General features: G+C 37.4%; 1 pseudogene; it reads left to right on the top strand.

The window, feature by feature from the left end:
• Positions 1 to 283: 283 nt before the first annotated feature.
• Positions 284 to 17424, top strand: LOC122353798 (annotated as a pseudogene).
• Positions 17425 to 17427: the final 3 nt, after the last annotated feature.

Raw genomic sequence — 17427 nt, 5'->3', positions numbered from 1 at the left:
TGTTTTTATTATAAAACCATTAACTAATAGCGATGGACAATCACTAGAAGGTTTAAAAAAAATGTTTATTTAGAAATGTTAAAAAGTTACGCTCGACTAAAATGTCCAGCACATAAACGGAAGGATATAGATAGTTGTACGTTCTAGTTTTATACTAACTTTAAAACGCGAGACGTTTATAAAAGTGACAGTATCGTAACGTGCAACAGTTCTCCAGGCGAGCCGCGCCCACTGAACTCCAGACTCCTCCTCCGGTGTGACTGTACGTGCCCTGCGTCTCTGCGCTCCTCTTTCCCAACACACCAGACACATCCAGACCACAGACATGGCTCCGTAAGGGTGCACATGGCGGCTAGCAGCCATGAACCAAAAAACAACTCACCAAAACTACAGATGCATCTCCGATTTGACTGATTTTCGATTGATCAACTTCCACATCCGCCGCAATATTCTTCAGTCCGGTTTTCAGCATTCGGGAGAGGGCTGCTCGCTTGCAACTCTCTCTTGTCTCCATTTCCTCCAGACAATTTTACGTTCTTACTCAACCCGAAATAACAGTAGACATCATATTGTACAACAACAATCATGGGTGTGCAGGGTTTCCAGGAATACATAGAGAAGCACTGCCCCAATGCCGTGGTGCCGGTGGAGCTCCAGAAACTCGCCCGCGGGAGTCTGGTTGGCGGCGGCCGGCAGACCCCCTCAAACACCGCTCCGGCTGCTAGTGGACGCCGAGAACTGCCTGCACCGGCTCTGCGGCGGCTTTACACCGACTGGGTTAGCGGGGCCAGTGGAACGACCACATGCTCGGGTACCTCGCCGCCCTCGCCAAAGCCTGTTTCAACGGCAACATCGAGCTGCTAGTGTGCTTCAATGGCGCCCTGGAAAGGCCGTCTCCACGAGTGGGTCAAGCGACAGGTGAACGAGAGGCAGACCGCCCAGCAGATCGTCAGCCACGTCCAGAACAAAGGGTACCCCGCCGCCCAAGGTCTGGTTCCTGCCCCCGGTGTGTATGGCCCACTGCATCCGCCTGGCGCTCCTCAGGTTCCACATCGGGGTGAGTAGCGACATATGCAGCCATTAGCTTAGCAGAACCAGACCCAGATCAAGTGAAGTGCTCGTTTTACAAGACAGCAGGAGGTCAGCTAGCAGGTGGCCTAGACAGCTTTTTTTCTTTCTTGTGCATTTACATAAACAAAAACAGTATAAGATCGCGTGCTGGTCTTAAGCGGGTCTCTCAGCCTAACCAAGCTGAAAAGTTCCCCAAACCCGTCTGAAACCAGCAATTAGACCAGACTGGCTAATCAAACTAAGCTGTCAGTGAAACGGTTTTGTTCAGATCTGAATCGAGACTTGGCCTGCCTGGTGTTCGTCATGTAAACAGACATGTCCAAACTAAGATGAGCAGCTGGTTTATGCTGGTCTCTCAGCCTGGCCGAGATGAGAAGTTGCCAAAACCAGCAAGTAGACCAAACTAGGCTTGCATTATTCACATGTAAACCAGTGTAGGTCTTAAATCATGAAGCATGTACGTGTTAAAACCAAGATTAGCATCTGGTTTGTTTTTTCCCTGATTGAGTGAGTGAAGCAGTTCGGTACCTTTCTAGAACCAGACCGGCAGATGATGGTTTGAGATGTTTTATTTCTTTTATTCAGGCGTGCGGGGAACACGGAGATGTCGGCAGCATAGGGACGTAACTGTCACCTTAGTTCATGAGCTGGTGTTTTAGAAACGTGTTTAAAAGCAAATCCAAAAGTGTGCCAGTCTTTTAATGTCACATATTTGAATGCACCTAACAGTTAATGCAAAATCTAAAATACTGCACATTTTTACCCCTTTGGTTAAGTAATTATATTACAGAAGAATCAAAGTTAACCGATTAAAAGCAAGCACACGAGAATAGACACAAAAAAGACAAGATTTAAAAATCGAGCAATGCGGTATTGAGCAATTATTGGATATATAGTACTCAAAATATTAAATATTTTCTCCTGCATCTTCGACAATAATTCTAGATGCAATATATATCTACGCATTAGTAACCTAATGAAGTAACAACCAAATACAAACCTCTCAGAATAGAATAAAACATGCATTTGTGTGTGGATGCTGAAATGAAGCCATGTAGTAGTAGGTTGTGCTGGCAAAAGTAAGCGCTACCTCTGCTCCGCTGTGATTGGCCGATGTGCCACACTCTTGTGACACAAGAATAGTAAGCACTGCTCTGTGATTGGCTGCATGCTCCCTGCGTCACTTCAGCTGAGATTTAGCAGCCGTACAGGCTGTGACTAAGTTTATTGGCCCTGTTTTGAGCAGGGAGACACATGATGAATTTGCATTTATTTATTTAGTTCATTTTTTTCAGAGGACTGTCGGCGTAAGTGTTTTTGGATCGTTGATATTTGATATTGATACTACTAGGATTTTCTATCCACTTATGTCCCGTACTCGTAAACATCGGATCAATTGAGACTTTCATTTCAACGTGGGGCAGAATATCATTGTGTTAAAAATGTATGTCGCTTCCTATCAGTTAAAGCCCAGTGAACATCCTCTTGCACAATGCATAGTTTTAAAAAAGAATCATCTCTTCATTGATCTGTTCAAATAGTGCTAATCGATTAAAGCGTTTGAGAAAGAAACCATTGTATGATGCAATTAGAAATAACATTTCCCAGACTAATCGTGCCCCGCATCCTTTCATGGGAATCTGTGAAAGCCTGCAGTATGGTCAATTTCATCAATGTAAATTTGTTTTTCTAATGAGCCTTCCTGTAATTTGCTTTCTCACTCAGGTTGTCCAGACCATCGAGGATCATCACCAGGAAGTGATTGCCTTATTTCGAGAAAATGGGTTCCATGGCCTGGTTGCCTATGACTCTGATTATGCCCTGTGCAACATCCCATACTACTTCAGTGCCCATGCTCTCAAACTTAGCCGCAACGGCAAAAGCCTCACCACCAGCCAATACCTGATGCACGAAGTTGCCAAGCAACTTAATCTCAATCCAAATCGTTTTGTCATTTTTGCTTCACTTTTAGGTAGGTCTGTTAGATTGCTTGTCAGTTTTCAAGTCACCTACATTGGCCCTCTTTGCCTAATGCATGCTCTTAGTCCTACTGAGAAAGATTCAGCTGTGCGTGTTTCTGTAAATACAAAATAGTTTTATTGTTGTAATGTTGCAATGTTATATACATAAGGTTACTAAAAGATTTCTATTTAAAAAAAATCGTAGTTCTGAGAAAATACTAAGCGGTGTGATTGTTTATAATAATAAAGGAATTTTTATTTGAGCAGCGAGCTAAAAAATAGTAAATTCTTTTTTTTAAATAATAATAATAAAAATTTATTATAAACAATGCTGCAGTTTTTAGTGTCGAACTTTTTATGCATTTATTTTTGGATCAAATAAATGCTTCCTTTTGATAAAATGTAAGATAAGGCGAGTAAAATTATGCGCAAGCCATTTGTGAATGGATTTATTTATTTAGTATTTATTTAACTATATTAATTCGTTTTTTAATTTATTTTTTAAGGCACTTATAATGAATTGTAATGAAATTGAAGGTGTGTGCTTCTCATGATACATAATTAACTAAATTACATTTTCATAGGGAATCACATACTGCCTGATGAAGACTTGGCTGCCTTTCACTGGAGTTTACTTGGCCCTGAGCACCCTTTAGCATCCTTGAAGGTAAAACCATTTATTAAAAAAAATAAATTGTCATTTACCTGTTTATATAATACCGAGTAGACAAATAGCTATTTAAGAAATTCAAACGTGCATTCAGCCTTGCTCCGTTCTTGTTGAATGTTCTGTTTTGCTTGTAAATGCATCACACAATGGAAATAAATGCGTTGTGTATAATAATTCAAAGACTTCAAGTTTTTTCTACATTGACTAAAACGTGTTTAAAGGGTGAAAAAAATAAGACTTCAGTTCTCATTAGATTCCCTCAGATATAAGCCTCTGTGACCAGTTTCCTTGACAACCAGATTGAAATGAGGTCTGGCAAATAACTTATCAGGACCATGAAAAATCACTTCGGCATTGTCCTCAACACGTACCCTTTTGGCGTTTAAATACTCGTTCTTTGAAGTTGGTCTAAACAGTCGAGCACTGTGATTGTAAAGGAAAGAGTTGAGCCGAGTAATGGCTTCATGCGTAACCTTCTGTTATCTTCTTTTAGTGTTGGTGTTGCTTGACAGATGGCTTTATTGATTCACTGTGCGCTAGAATAGAGTGGGTTATACTCTATTTTAACACCTGGCTTTTTTTTTTTACTTTTTGTGCTGTCACTCTCAGTTCATTTTAGCATATGTCTGTGTTTGTGCCTATAGTTGACAATTACTTGTGCAAAACCCCCGCGGCAGTTTATGATAGGCGTTGTCAGTTAAGCAGATTAATCTAATGTGTGTTTTTGTAAATTTGTCACGCTGTACCTAGTCAGATATGTACTCCTATGATGCCCATCACATTTTAAGCAGAAGGAGCTTTTGCTGGGGTGTGATGGGTTGTTTCTCTCTGACGCAGGTCCGTGCCACCAACCTCGTTCTTCCTCCATGTGATGTTGTCATAAGAGCCGTGGCAGACTATGTCCGCAACCTACAAGATGTCCATGACCTGGAAGCTATCGCTAAAGACATATTCAAGCACTCCCAGGTAACGCACACGTTGTTGCACATTTAACAAGATAAATAAACCCCCAAAATTGTACGTTTATCACCCTTTACTCAACCCCATGTAGGGATGCATAATTAATTGGAAAAAACTAAATTGTGATAGGGCTGTAAAAAGCAAAAAAAAAGGATTTAAGCAATATCACATAAGCAATACACACGAGTAGGCGTGAGATATGGCTGTATATTGACACGCTGTGAATCACAGTTTCACTATAAAAGTCTTTACCGCTGACTCAGGCCCGTGCACATGAACGCAGCTTTTTCTACACTGTTTGGCCAATGTCGGACAGTGTTACCAACTTCTTTCAATGAAAAGTAGCTAAAGCTAGCTTGAAAAGTTGCTAGATGATGTCAGCGATAATAAGCCTTTTCTTGACGTCAATACATCATAATATCTCGCCTCCATGTCACATACTGTATTTTAATGCAGCCAAATTCTCAATATAATTCAATATATTAATTATAAATATGAATAGATTCAATTCTGTGTGTGTGTAATTTTTAATATATATATATATATATATATACTTCATCGCCGCGCGCATGCATGCGAAGTCATTTTGTTTCAACATTTGGATGAGTAAAGGATGCCAAAATGTTGGTGGAACTACAATCTTTTAAGAGTTGTGGACGCTGTTAATTCTGTTGCTTTGCATTCTAGTCTCGAACCGATGACAAAGTTGTCCGTTTCAAAAAAAGCAGTAGAGTATTACGCCACCGCCAGCAAGCCCTCACACTTTCCCCTATTTAGGTAAGATTGTCTATATTTTTGATTTTCCCTCTCTGACAGAACGACATCTGTTCTTGTTAAGTTCTTGGAGCAGGACAAGTGTACTAATGCTCGCCCGGTGTTGTGTTTTCCTGTCTGTGTTTGAGGCCAGGTTTAAGAGGCACCCTCTGTCTCTTTCTTAACCGTCTCTCAGTCTCAGCCCTCACAGTAATGTGAGAAATTTTCCCACTTGCCTCAGACCTTGTGTGCACTTGGATTGGCCGCTGTGCCCTGTGCATACAAATGGGCTTCTTTAGAAAGGACTCTCGCACAGGGAGCCGCTAGTCTGGAAAAACTCTCTTTAGCTCGCCTGAAAACTTTCAACAGGTTCATTGAAAGGATAGTAGTTGAACATTATGGGATGAGAGAATAAAATTCGGCATCTTCCAATTAGCGAGAGCATTTTTGACACATTATAGTGGTTGTCTTGTAGAACTGTAATAGTCCTTTGATCAAATTAAGACTTTTTGGGTGATTTTTAAATGATCTGGTGTTGCTGGAATGGTATGGATGCGGGCTGTATTTCATATACCTCACTGCGTCTCTGTGCCTACACACATTTTGAATGCATCAAGGTCAGTTTCCATGGTGGGTGGACATGCGGTATAACGAGAATCTCAGGGCTTTTTTAGCATTAAAAAAAAATATGTATCTTTTCTGGGAATGGTTGTTTTTCTTTCCAAGTTTCTCTACATGTTTTCAGTTTTGCTCCAGAGATTGAACCGGGCTCTTTTTTTTTTTTCTACGTTTGTATGCCCACAGTCAGACCAAATCAGATGGGATTGCCAGCAGCACCGCAAATGCTTAACATTCCCGGCAAGCCTGGGGTGAGTAAAATTTCACCATTACGGTCTACAGAGAATGACTCGCGACTGACACGCACACGTTTCTGTTCTTTCTCCCAGGTCCAGCATGGCTATTCCGGCCCTCCGTTGGCCGAGCCTGTCCATGATGTGGACCCGTCAGGTAAAGGGCTCCTAGAACAGAATAGCTACAGCAACATTCCTAATGACGGGAAGCAGCACACGCCGCTCTACGAGAGGTTGTCCCCATCAACTCTGCTCACGCAGCGGCAACTCCAACCACACAGACCCAGCCTTCTTCATCACCTCATCCACATCCTCGTCCTCCGAGAATGAAGAAAACACAGGCTCCACTGCCAAGTGAGTAATCGAGAACAAGGGAATTTAAACTTTAAAACCACTAAAAATTCGTTTAAATGTAATCTTTTGTAAATTACAAAATCAGTATCCAGCTTTTCATCAGCATCCAGCCTAAATTCACTTGTAGCACTTAAAATGTTTTGTTTAATTTACTCAGACAAAATATCTTAATCTGTTACTGGGAAAATACGAAAATATGGGTTATTGGTATCTGGCTGAATTTTAATATTGGTGAATCCATTTCATTCTGAAATGCAGCCATGTAAGTGACCATAAGGGATGGGACAAACAGAGAAACCAGATGGACAACATCCCAGAAGGAGACCATGGGGACCAAAATCAAGTGGGTCGACATTTTAGCTCTGTGTTAAAATATTGCATGCCTGTTAAAAGATAATTTGGTAGACAATCGTGATACAATAATGTTATGTCCATTTGTATTCTTTCATTTCTCTTTCAGTCTGATCCTTCTGTGACCTCCCCTGTAAACCAAGGCCCAGAGGAAAGGTCACATAGGGTCAATGCCCAAATTCCATCCTCCTTTCTATGCCAACGAGAAATCACATGGATATTACCACCCCCCCTTTACCAGTGGTGGCACCAGAGGTGCTACGAGTCGCTGAGCACAGACACAAAAAGGGCCTCATGTACCCATATATTTACCATGTTCTTACAAAGGTCAGCTTTTTAGTTACTAGCAATTCCGTTGTAACTTTGAAACTGCCGCTCGTTACACTATTCTGGGTTAACGGTGTTTGATGGTTATTTTTGCAGGGTGAGATAAAGTTATCTGTCACCATAGAGGATGAAGCTAACAAAGACCTGCCCTCTGCGGTGCAGCTGTACCGCCAGTACGTCAGTATGTTTACGGGTGCTCTTCAGCCTGGCAGAGGCCAAAGAAGGCAGAGAGACTTGCCATGAGGAGAAATCGCCTCCCGATTGTAAGTAATACAGAAATACCCAGCTAAATTGGAACAATCCAACTTTTTAAACAATCGTAAGTAACACTAATAAGGAAAAATTGTCTCTAACAATTGTCTTTGTTTTTGGAACCACCAGTTTTTGTGTTTTGAAGTACTTAAGCAATTTGGTAAGCTATTGGCAATTTGGCAGATTTATGAATTACAACATTGTTACATAACCTTCTTGGAACAGCCATCTGTTTAGTGTAATTACTATTCATGAGGCATACCTTTACCAATCCATCTGCATCTACGTCTATCGCAGCACATTGCATCTTCTCTGATGTTATGATTCAAAATTTCAAAAATAGGGCGTACATAAATATAGCCTTTGATGCAGATATGGTGTTAAAAAAATAAACAATGAGAAGAAAAATAGCTGCTCAGGAAAAGGCATTTAAATGAGTAAAATAGCCTAACCTGTGTAGTCACAAACTATTCTGAGGTCTAAATCAACTGATAAATGTTACTAATGAATTGTTAGTTATTTTGACATGATCTGTTCTCAATTCTCAACCTTGTTCTCAATGCCTAAAATTTCTCCTGGGGCCTGTAGATGGCTGATTTAATTATTCAGAGAGTGCACTTGAGTGTTGACATTAGCTTGTTATTCTAGGTTGTAACTGGGCACATTCATTTTCGATAATTACCATCATTCAAAACTAATATTAGCTCTGTTAATATTGACATCCTTTTTTTCCTGGTTTGATATTAGAATACAAGATATGGAAATAGAAGAGGGAAACACTGTTATTCAGAATTGTAATTTTTTTTTTATTATTAAACCTTTCAAAGCAGATCCACTATGAGCTCAGGAGTTATACTGTATATGCTATTATGACAGGAGTAGGCAGAAAAAAAGATTTATCAATTCATAGTGGAAAAACTTAACTACCAATTCACCAATCTAAAATATTTTTGATATAATATGAATTTTTTTATAAATGTATTTGGCAAATACCTCAGTTAAGCTTTTTTTTTGATCCTATCTTTGTAGATCCAACTGTTATAATAAAAAGAATGGAGGCTGCTTAAAGGCAAATCTCCACACACCCCTGAACTAGTGGAAGCTCTACCCTTCCGGGAGTGGACCTGCCCAAACCTGAAGAAACTCTGGCTGGGCAAGGCAGTAGAGGACAAGAACCGGAGGATGAGGGCTTTCTTGGCCTGCATGAGGTCGGACACTCCAGCTATGCTAACCCCTGCCAATGTCCCCACACCTCTTATGGTGCTGTGTTGCGTTCTACGGTGAGAATCGAAACCATTTTTTGAGACATAAAAAACATTGTGAAATATTTTTAAATGGTTTCCTAGAATTACAAATGGTTTAATCCATTGCAGAAAGGGCCTTCAGTATCAGCTCTTCAGCTCTTGTGTTTTCACTCCTTTGTGTTTTACCTCAGGTTTATGTTACAATGGCCAGGAGTAAGAATTTTTACGTCGTCAGAACGAACTTGACGCTTTCCTAGCTCAAGCACTTTCTCCTAAACTTTATGAGCCTGACCAGCTGCAGGACCTGAAGGTGATTTATGTAGGGAATGGTGCATGAGGAGTGTCCAGAGAATACCCACAATCCCACATTAAAGGCCCGTTCACATCAAGGCATATGTGACTAAACATCATGAAAATAAAAACTCTCAAAATAAGAATTTTTTTTCTAAGGAACATGAAATTTGGCCAATATGATAACAGTAACAAAAGTAAAGAAAAGGATGTGTGCTATAATTATAATTGACTTTTTAGTTGTGTTCCTTCAAAAAACAATATTTTTATTTCAATCTAACTCCTTAACAGAATATTTATTAATATAATATTAATAATTTAACTTCAACCATTTGTAGTTTGGATGCCAGAATTAAAGGAATAGTTGACCCTCAAAATGAAAATTGTCATCATTAATTCTCAAGTAGTTCCAAACCTGTATTTCTTTGTTTTTTCTTGTACACAAATGAAGATATTTGGAAAAGTTTAAAACCAGACTGTTTAGACCCAGACTGGGTCACCATTGATTTCCATAGTAGTAAAAAAATCCTATAGAAGTCAATGGTGACCCAAAACAACTCTGTTTACAAACTTTTCAAAATATCTTCCTTTATATTTAGCAGAACAAAGTAATTCATAGGTTTGGACCTATTTGAGGTTGAGTAAATCATGGCAGAATTTTCATTTTTGGGTGAACTTTTCTCCTTAATTTTTAAATACAAATGTTTAGCCTCTGAAAGATTTAAATATATTTAAAATATATTTAAAATTATTAAGAATACTGTTAAGGAGTTAATAGATAACATATATATTTTTAAAGGAGGCGCCACTATTTTTTCTAATTTCCAACTTCCTAGAGAGGTAAACAGTTGTTTAACAGTTGTTGAATCCATTCGGCCAGTCTCCGGGTCTTGTGGAGCACTTAGCATAGACCATTGCAGAAGCAGCATAGATCACTGAATCTTTGAGAGCATAGCTCCAGTCATATCAGCCTAGAAAATCACAACTTTTCATTTTCCGTCAATCTTAGTACACAATGTATCTACTGAAAGTGTCAAGTTTAAATATCGAAACTCTCGTTATTTTTGAGCGAGATGCCAATGGGCTAATCAAATTCAATGATCTATGCTAAGCTGCTGCTAAAAGTGCTTCCACCTGACCCAGAGATCGGCTGAATGAATTCAAAAATGGTAAAAGTCAATTGTTTAACTCTGGAGGAGTTGGAAAATGAGCATTTTCAAAAAACAGTGGCATGTTTCTTCAAAGATCGTGTATGATGTTTCACATTCAGATTTGGTGTGAATGGCCCATAGTTCTTTTTAATTTAGTTTATTTATTAATCTGTAAAAGATATATTTGTACATTAATGTATTTAAAGCAATACATTTTAGGTATTTTTTTTTTCTGGATACTTCTTACTTTGTAAGAACTCTTGCCAGGCTGATTGGCCTTAATGCTTTGTAAAAGCATGTTTTCATCTGATAGTCAGCTTTGCGGGAAAAGACATGGCATTTGAGCAACCTGAGTGCTAGGAATGTAGTCTTTTTGTGTGTAGATGGTTTTACTTAGCGAGCTGAGCTGCTTTTTTCCCCTGCTTATTTCAGTCTGTGGCTGCGAGCCCATAAAAAAAAATGTAAACCATCCACACAGCAGGCTGTGCTGTGTCGTGGCTGTCCATGTCTGTCAGTCTGTCGATGTACTTGCTTTTCGCTTCGCTGCTGCCATTGCTGGTTGCTCTCAATGGCTAAATTGGCTGGATTGGTTTGTGCATTTAGTCTACATGTATGGATAGATGTGTTCATGCTTGCTTTGTGCTTTGGCTGAGGGGGAAGGGGTTGTAATCTGCTGGGTGGTTTAACATGTAGCTGCTTATTTAACCTTAAGAGCTTTGTTTGACTGTCACTGCATCTGTCGCCGGCAGATTGATAACCTGGATCCACGCGGTGTTCAGCTGGCTGCTCTTTTTTTATGAGCGGCGTGGATATGGCGCTGTTTGCCAATCGACGTGTGCGGGCAGCCAATTCCTGGGAACACTGCTGTCCATGGATGTATTTTTGATGGCAAGCTGCTACAGAGTAAACTCATCCAGGGCCAGCAGGGACAAGGCCCCACTCATTGACCTCTCGATGGTCAGGTACAACCCGCACAGCACCGCTGTGTTTTTTTTTATGTTCATAAGAGGTTCAAAGCCATTACTGACAGAATGATTTAACACTGACCTCAAACTGACACACTAGATTGAAGTACTACAGCAGAAAAGATTGATGATAGAATGGTGTGATGGGGATGGATTGAAACCAATTATGGCTTGTGCAACGTTACCAGCCTCTGGTCCTTTTTTTTTTTTTTTTTTTTTAGATCAGAGACCAATTTTGGCTTTGGTACACAGCAGACTTTGGTACTTCATTATTGATACGATACCTGAGGCAACAAATAAACAACCTTGGGTGGCTGAAATTCAAGAATGGATGTCAATAGATTTAGTAATTCCAGGTCAATAATAACAATAGTAATAATGCTAATTATTACTATATAAATTTTGTTATTATTTCATTCATTTTAGTTTCTTTTTAAAGAGTAAAAGGAACATTTTAAAAAAATCATTCAAAAATAGTTTTTGGTAAATCATATTACTACTATTATTAATCATATTACTACTAAAGTGATTAATAATATTTCTAGTCACTACTGCTGTTCAAATGTTTGAGGTCAATTAATACTTTATTCTGTGAGTTTGAATTATTTTGGCAAGTAATACGCATACATATAGATGTATTTGGAGTGAAATGGTAATTGTTTAGCTTGTAGTCTTTAGTGCACTTTCATTTATGGTGCCTCTAGCTCATTGTAATTTATTGCTCAGCTGTTAAACGTTAATCCACAGTGTTGTATTAGTTGAGATATATATATATATATAGATATATATATATATATATATATATATATATATATATATATATATATATATATATATATATAGCATATATACATACATACATATATACATTTTTATTAATTAACTTTTTTTTATTTTATACATTTTTTTTAAATGAAAAGTTGCATGTTTCAGCTTTGTGATCCCAGACTGAATTAGTTGCCAAGGTGAGAAGATGCGTCAGAGTATCCTGGAGGGTCTGAACTCTCTCGGCCACCCCAGCCATCGCATTCCCCCTCCACCCCACACGCAATGCCTTTCTACCCCCTCAACAGCACCTTCTACTCCTCCACCTCCTCTGCCCCCACTGCAGGGTAGAGGCAGGGGCATGCCTGGTAAGGATGATTGCTAGACTCAATTGGCACATACCAAACAGCCTTTTATTAGTAATTGATTATTTCTTATAGTTCAGTTGTGATGCTGTTTTAGAAGTTACATGTTAATGTAATGTTTACTGCTAGCTTAAAAGTGAGAAACAACCACTGAGTGGCTTTTGTGAACTTGGTCAATCAGTTATTAAAGTTTTTGTTAATTTCTTACCCTCTGAAGTAGGGCCAAGCCATCTCAGGGTGGTAAGCTCGAGATCGCAGGCACAGTGTGGTAGGGTCAGTGGGCTGGAAGTAATGTCAGAAGAGGAAGAGCCTCTATTTCCATACAGGTGGGTGTCTGCTGGTGGACCAAACCAGAGGGTAAGCATTACATTTTTCAGTCATGTTTACTGCCTATTTATAGATAAATTTCTGTATTGAAATGTGCGAAAGAATTTTAATATAACAAGTTTAATACTTTTTGTATTGCATTTTTATTTTTGATCATTTAAATCGATCCTTTTTTCATGAACAGTCAGCCCAAGAGGCGTGGATTTACCTCTGTTATAAGGACCTTTGGTCGAGGAACCAAATTACACACTAGAGGTTCAAGAGTCAGGAACATACCACAGGTGAATCTTAATGTTTCCTACATTTAAACCCTCAAAAAAAAAACAGAATAGAATATGCCGAATAAATAGTTTTAAAAGATATAAAATAGTTTTTGATGCTTTTTAATATATTTTATAGTATTATTGTATTTTTGATCAAATAAATGCAGCCTTGGTGAGCACAAGGTACTTCTTTCAAAAACCTTTACATTACAATTAAAAATCTATCAGACCAAAAAAAAAAACTTTTTTAATCATAGTTGATCAGTTCCATTTGGAGTGGATTAGTTAAAACTCGATTATGCTATATTTTTGCCTGCCAGATTTATGGATACTGACAAAATGAATTTTAACAGAGCAAGCCCGCATATGCTGCTCAACCAACAATGAAGTGATAAAAGACAGAGGAAGCCGGTTGAGGACCAAAACGCCCACATCTGTCGTTAGAAGGGTCCACAGCAGTGAGAACGGTTTGGTGGAGAGTAAAGAGGCAGACCAGCTCAATGGAAACGAAGGGGAAAGCAGGGCTACAAACCACCCTGAAAGTGCCTTTAGCAATGAATCTAAAATGGCAATACTAACTCACGAAATGCACTAAATGAAGATGGCGAGGGCTGCAGAGATGAAGCCTAAAGCCGCCACCTTAAAAACAGAAGAGTAAAACCTATTTTTAGAGAGAGGTGAAGGTTGATGGAAGGTTACGGTTATGGAATATCTGAAGGATGGAAGACCTACAGTTGGTGTACATTTTTTTTCTCTCCAAAGTGATAAAATGAGGACTTCACGCACTTTGAAATCCTCTTGACGCCATGAAGTTAAACCATAAAGTTCTGATGAGGAAGCTTCTGCAAAACATAGACATGTCATATAGAGAATCGTACTGCAGTTTGATGACAAAGACGTGTTCTCTCGCCAGCTTATATTACGCCGTTTAAAACTGGTTGGCATTAAATTATTTCACTTTCTCGATGAAATGCAGAAACCGAAATACAGATTTTCATTTGCCAGTCTTTAGTTTCAGTAAGTTGATGATTCAAGTACCTGCACAGAGTATTTGCTATTGTAATTGAGTTTGTGTATTGTCACAGTAAATGCTTTTTTTTATTGTTTGAAACGTAAAACTCACGACTGAAAAAGACAAACCAAGAGCTGCTTTCTAAAATATCACTTTCGAGTTTACCTGTGTTTTTAAACGCGCGGGTGTTTTGAGCATTGAGTAACTAGTATTACGCTGCATCTAAGTTCTGACGAGCTCAAAATGTCACGATTAGCGATTATAGGTAACGCCAGGAAATGGTTGATAAATTGTCACGAAGTTGCAATGAGCTTCTCTAAAAACACCAGTGTCTCTTTCCCATTGAAAATGCTATGCACCAGTGGTCTGTTGAATCAAAATGTAGCACATTAGTACAACTGTCTCAGCTAAACTTTCTGCATGGCTCATGATTAAAAAAAAAAACAAAAAAAAACAAACCAACTCGCGAAATGGTGTGTGGATTATGTTCACATGTTCTCCTATTTCTTCCCTCATTACAAATGCCGTACCCATTTGCAAAATTTTAAAGGCTGATAATCAGTATGAATCTATAAAGGTGTTAGATTGGTGATGGCAGTTTATAGCTAACAGCAAGTTTTATTATTTCTGTGATTTGTGACTACTCTGTTGTATTTACTCCAACATTTATCCCAGCCACTTTAAATATTGTGTTAATCCTAATTGTACTTTCATCACTGTATGCATTATTCTCTGTTGCTGTTTTTTCACATTCATACTTACAGCAAATCATCTCGGAAAAAAAATTATCTTTTTTAAAAAAAAAGAAAAAAAAAAAAAGGCTTACGATCTTGAATTCTACCCCCTTTCTTAGCTCGGAACTGCGTTTAATGGCGTTCGACCTCCATTTGAAAATTTAACCTAACAAATTACACTTGTAATCATTTGATGTTTACTTTAGTGTTTTGAGAATTTATAAGCGTGCTTCCTAGCGAGAATCATTACTTCTCCATCTAATACTGATGCGCTAAGTGCATTAGTGATCAGAAATGGTGTATTCCCCTCAGTCCTACATAAGTCTAAATAGGTTTCCTTGATGTAAATTAATCCAGTTTCTTCCTAACTTATGGGTTGTAAGAATGAACTACTGTTGGGTTTGAGTGATTGTTGATGGTTTGTGGTGTGATGTATTTGGAAGGAAATTGAATGCAACACAATGTATGTAAAAGTCTTTATTCTTTTAGAATCATTAGTTTTTGTATGTGTGTTTTAAAGTCACGCTGTCTTCGATTTACCACAGGTTGGCCATGCCTTTATCATGTTTTCACGGCTTATTACGGCTTTGCAGCAGCGCAGAATATTTTGACCCCCTGCTGGAGAGAGCAAGCTGTCAAGTCATGATCTTTATTAAAAGCTCCACAAAAAACAGCAATGTTTGATGCTTGAGGGTTTAGCAGGCTTCAAGTGTCTGAAAACAGTCATTGACCCCAACCTTCCTTACACCGAGAATCTAAATTCACAAATTGGGCTATTTTTTGGATGCAAAATAGTGTTATTGTAGTTTTCTTTCCTGTACAGATATAGCATCCTTTTACTTCAGATGCAAACTGAACATTAGAAGTTTGGTCATGGGAAACAAAATAAACATTTATCAGTGTGGTGTGAAAAGCTTGTTTTCCAGCTTCAATTATGGTTGTCTGAGCCCATGGCAGATATTTGTTCTTGTAATCATAGAAGCTAACTTTATAGTCACTTTCCTTATAAACAAGACTTGTAAATGTGTTTTAGAATCTTTAGACATTTACGCACAATAGAAATACTGATGAGAGCATTACATTTTTTTTTTTTTACCAAAGTTGTATTTTCAAACTTTAGAAACATTGCTAATACAGGACATTCATATTTCTAGATCATATACATGTATTTTGTTAAACTGGTTTTACTTACGTAGAAAGATCATGTCTTACCTTTCCAAAGCCCTGTGTAGATATTCATGAATATTTGTATAATTACAAAAAAACACACCACTTTGTATTATACCAAAACAAGTGCCTAATTACAATCACACTTTTCATTTCCACGCCTTTTCTGAGTTTGACATAATGGCAGCCCTAGTGACGATAAAAAGTTGTGACATTCAGCACACTGAGGTGGGGAAGTGAATCTTTCTCAAACCATCTAGCACCACCAATGGAGTCGATCTATGTGAACTGTGAACACAGATGACCACCATTGATTTTAATATTCCACCTAAACCACTGGAGTATTTCATTTTTATATATATATATATATATATATATATATGTATAACATGTGTTGTGTGTGTATATATATATATATATATATATATATGTGTATATATATATATATATATATATATAATATTATTATATATATATATATATATATATATATATGTATATATATATATATATATATATATATATAATAACATAACTCTATATATATATATATATATATATATGCTATATATATGTGTATATATATATATATATATATATATATATGTGTATATATATATATATATATATATATATGTGTATATATATATATATATATATGTGTATATATATATATATATATATATATATATATACTACTGCTATATGTTTATATATATATATATATGTGTATATATATGTGTGTATCTATATGTATATATGTATACATATATATGTGTGTATCTATATGTATATATGTATACATATATATGTATATATATATATGTATATGTGTATATATATGTATATACTACCTTATATGTGTAAATGATACAATATTGTTTATTAAATACATACAGTTGTGTGTCTGTGTGTGCATATATATATTTGTGTATGTATATATATATATATATATATATATATATATATACACACACACACATATATACTCTGCTATATATATATAATATTGACAATGTGTGTGTGTGTGTATATATATACACACACACACACACATATATATATATATATATATATATATATATATATATATATATATATATATCTTTCTACTCATATATATATATATATAATTGCAAAATGAATGTTTGCACGTTCTTAAAAAATACATTGCAATTTAAAAAAATGTGCTATTGAAAGTACAATTAATGATTACATTCAGTTGGCATTGATTAATTTCTTTATTCAAGTTGTATAACACATACATATATATACATAATATATATAAATGAGTAAAAACTAGTTGACTAATACCTAGCCATCTAACACACGTGATGCTTTTACTTTTGCGCAGTGCCGTATAATATCTAGCTGAAATTTCAAATATTGGACTAATCCTCTGTTCTTCCTATTCCTTCGACTTGTACGCCGTAACTGCGTGAGATCTTATTTAACGTGTCGCAGACTCTGCGCAGCTGGCTCGACGGTTGGCTGGAGTCCCTGGCGATGGATTTTCGTCTTTCGTCCCGGGAAACCACAGAGAAGAAGCCGCAGCGTTTAATAGGCTCCGATGCATCTGGACCAGCATGACCA

This window comes from Puntigrus tetrazona, chromosome 11 (assembly GCF_018831695.1).
Source record: "Puntigrus tetrazona isolate hp1 chromosome 11, ASM1883169v1, whole genome shotgun sequence".
NCBI lineage: Eukaryota > Metazoa > Chordata > Actinopteri > Cypriniformes > Cyprinidae > Puntigrus > Puntigrus tetrazona.
Note: the sequence above shows the minus strand (reverse complement) of the source record. Positions and strands in the feature narration are given on the sequence as shown.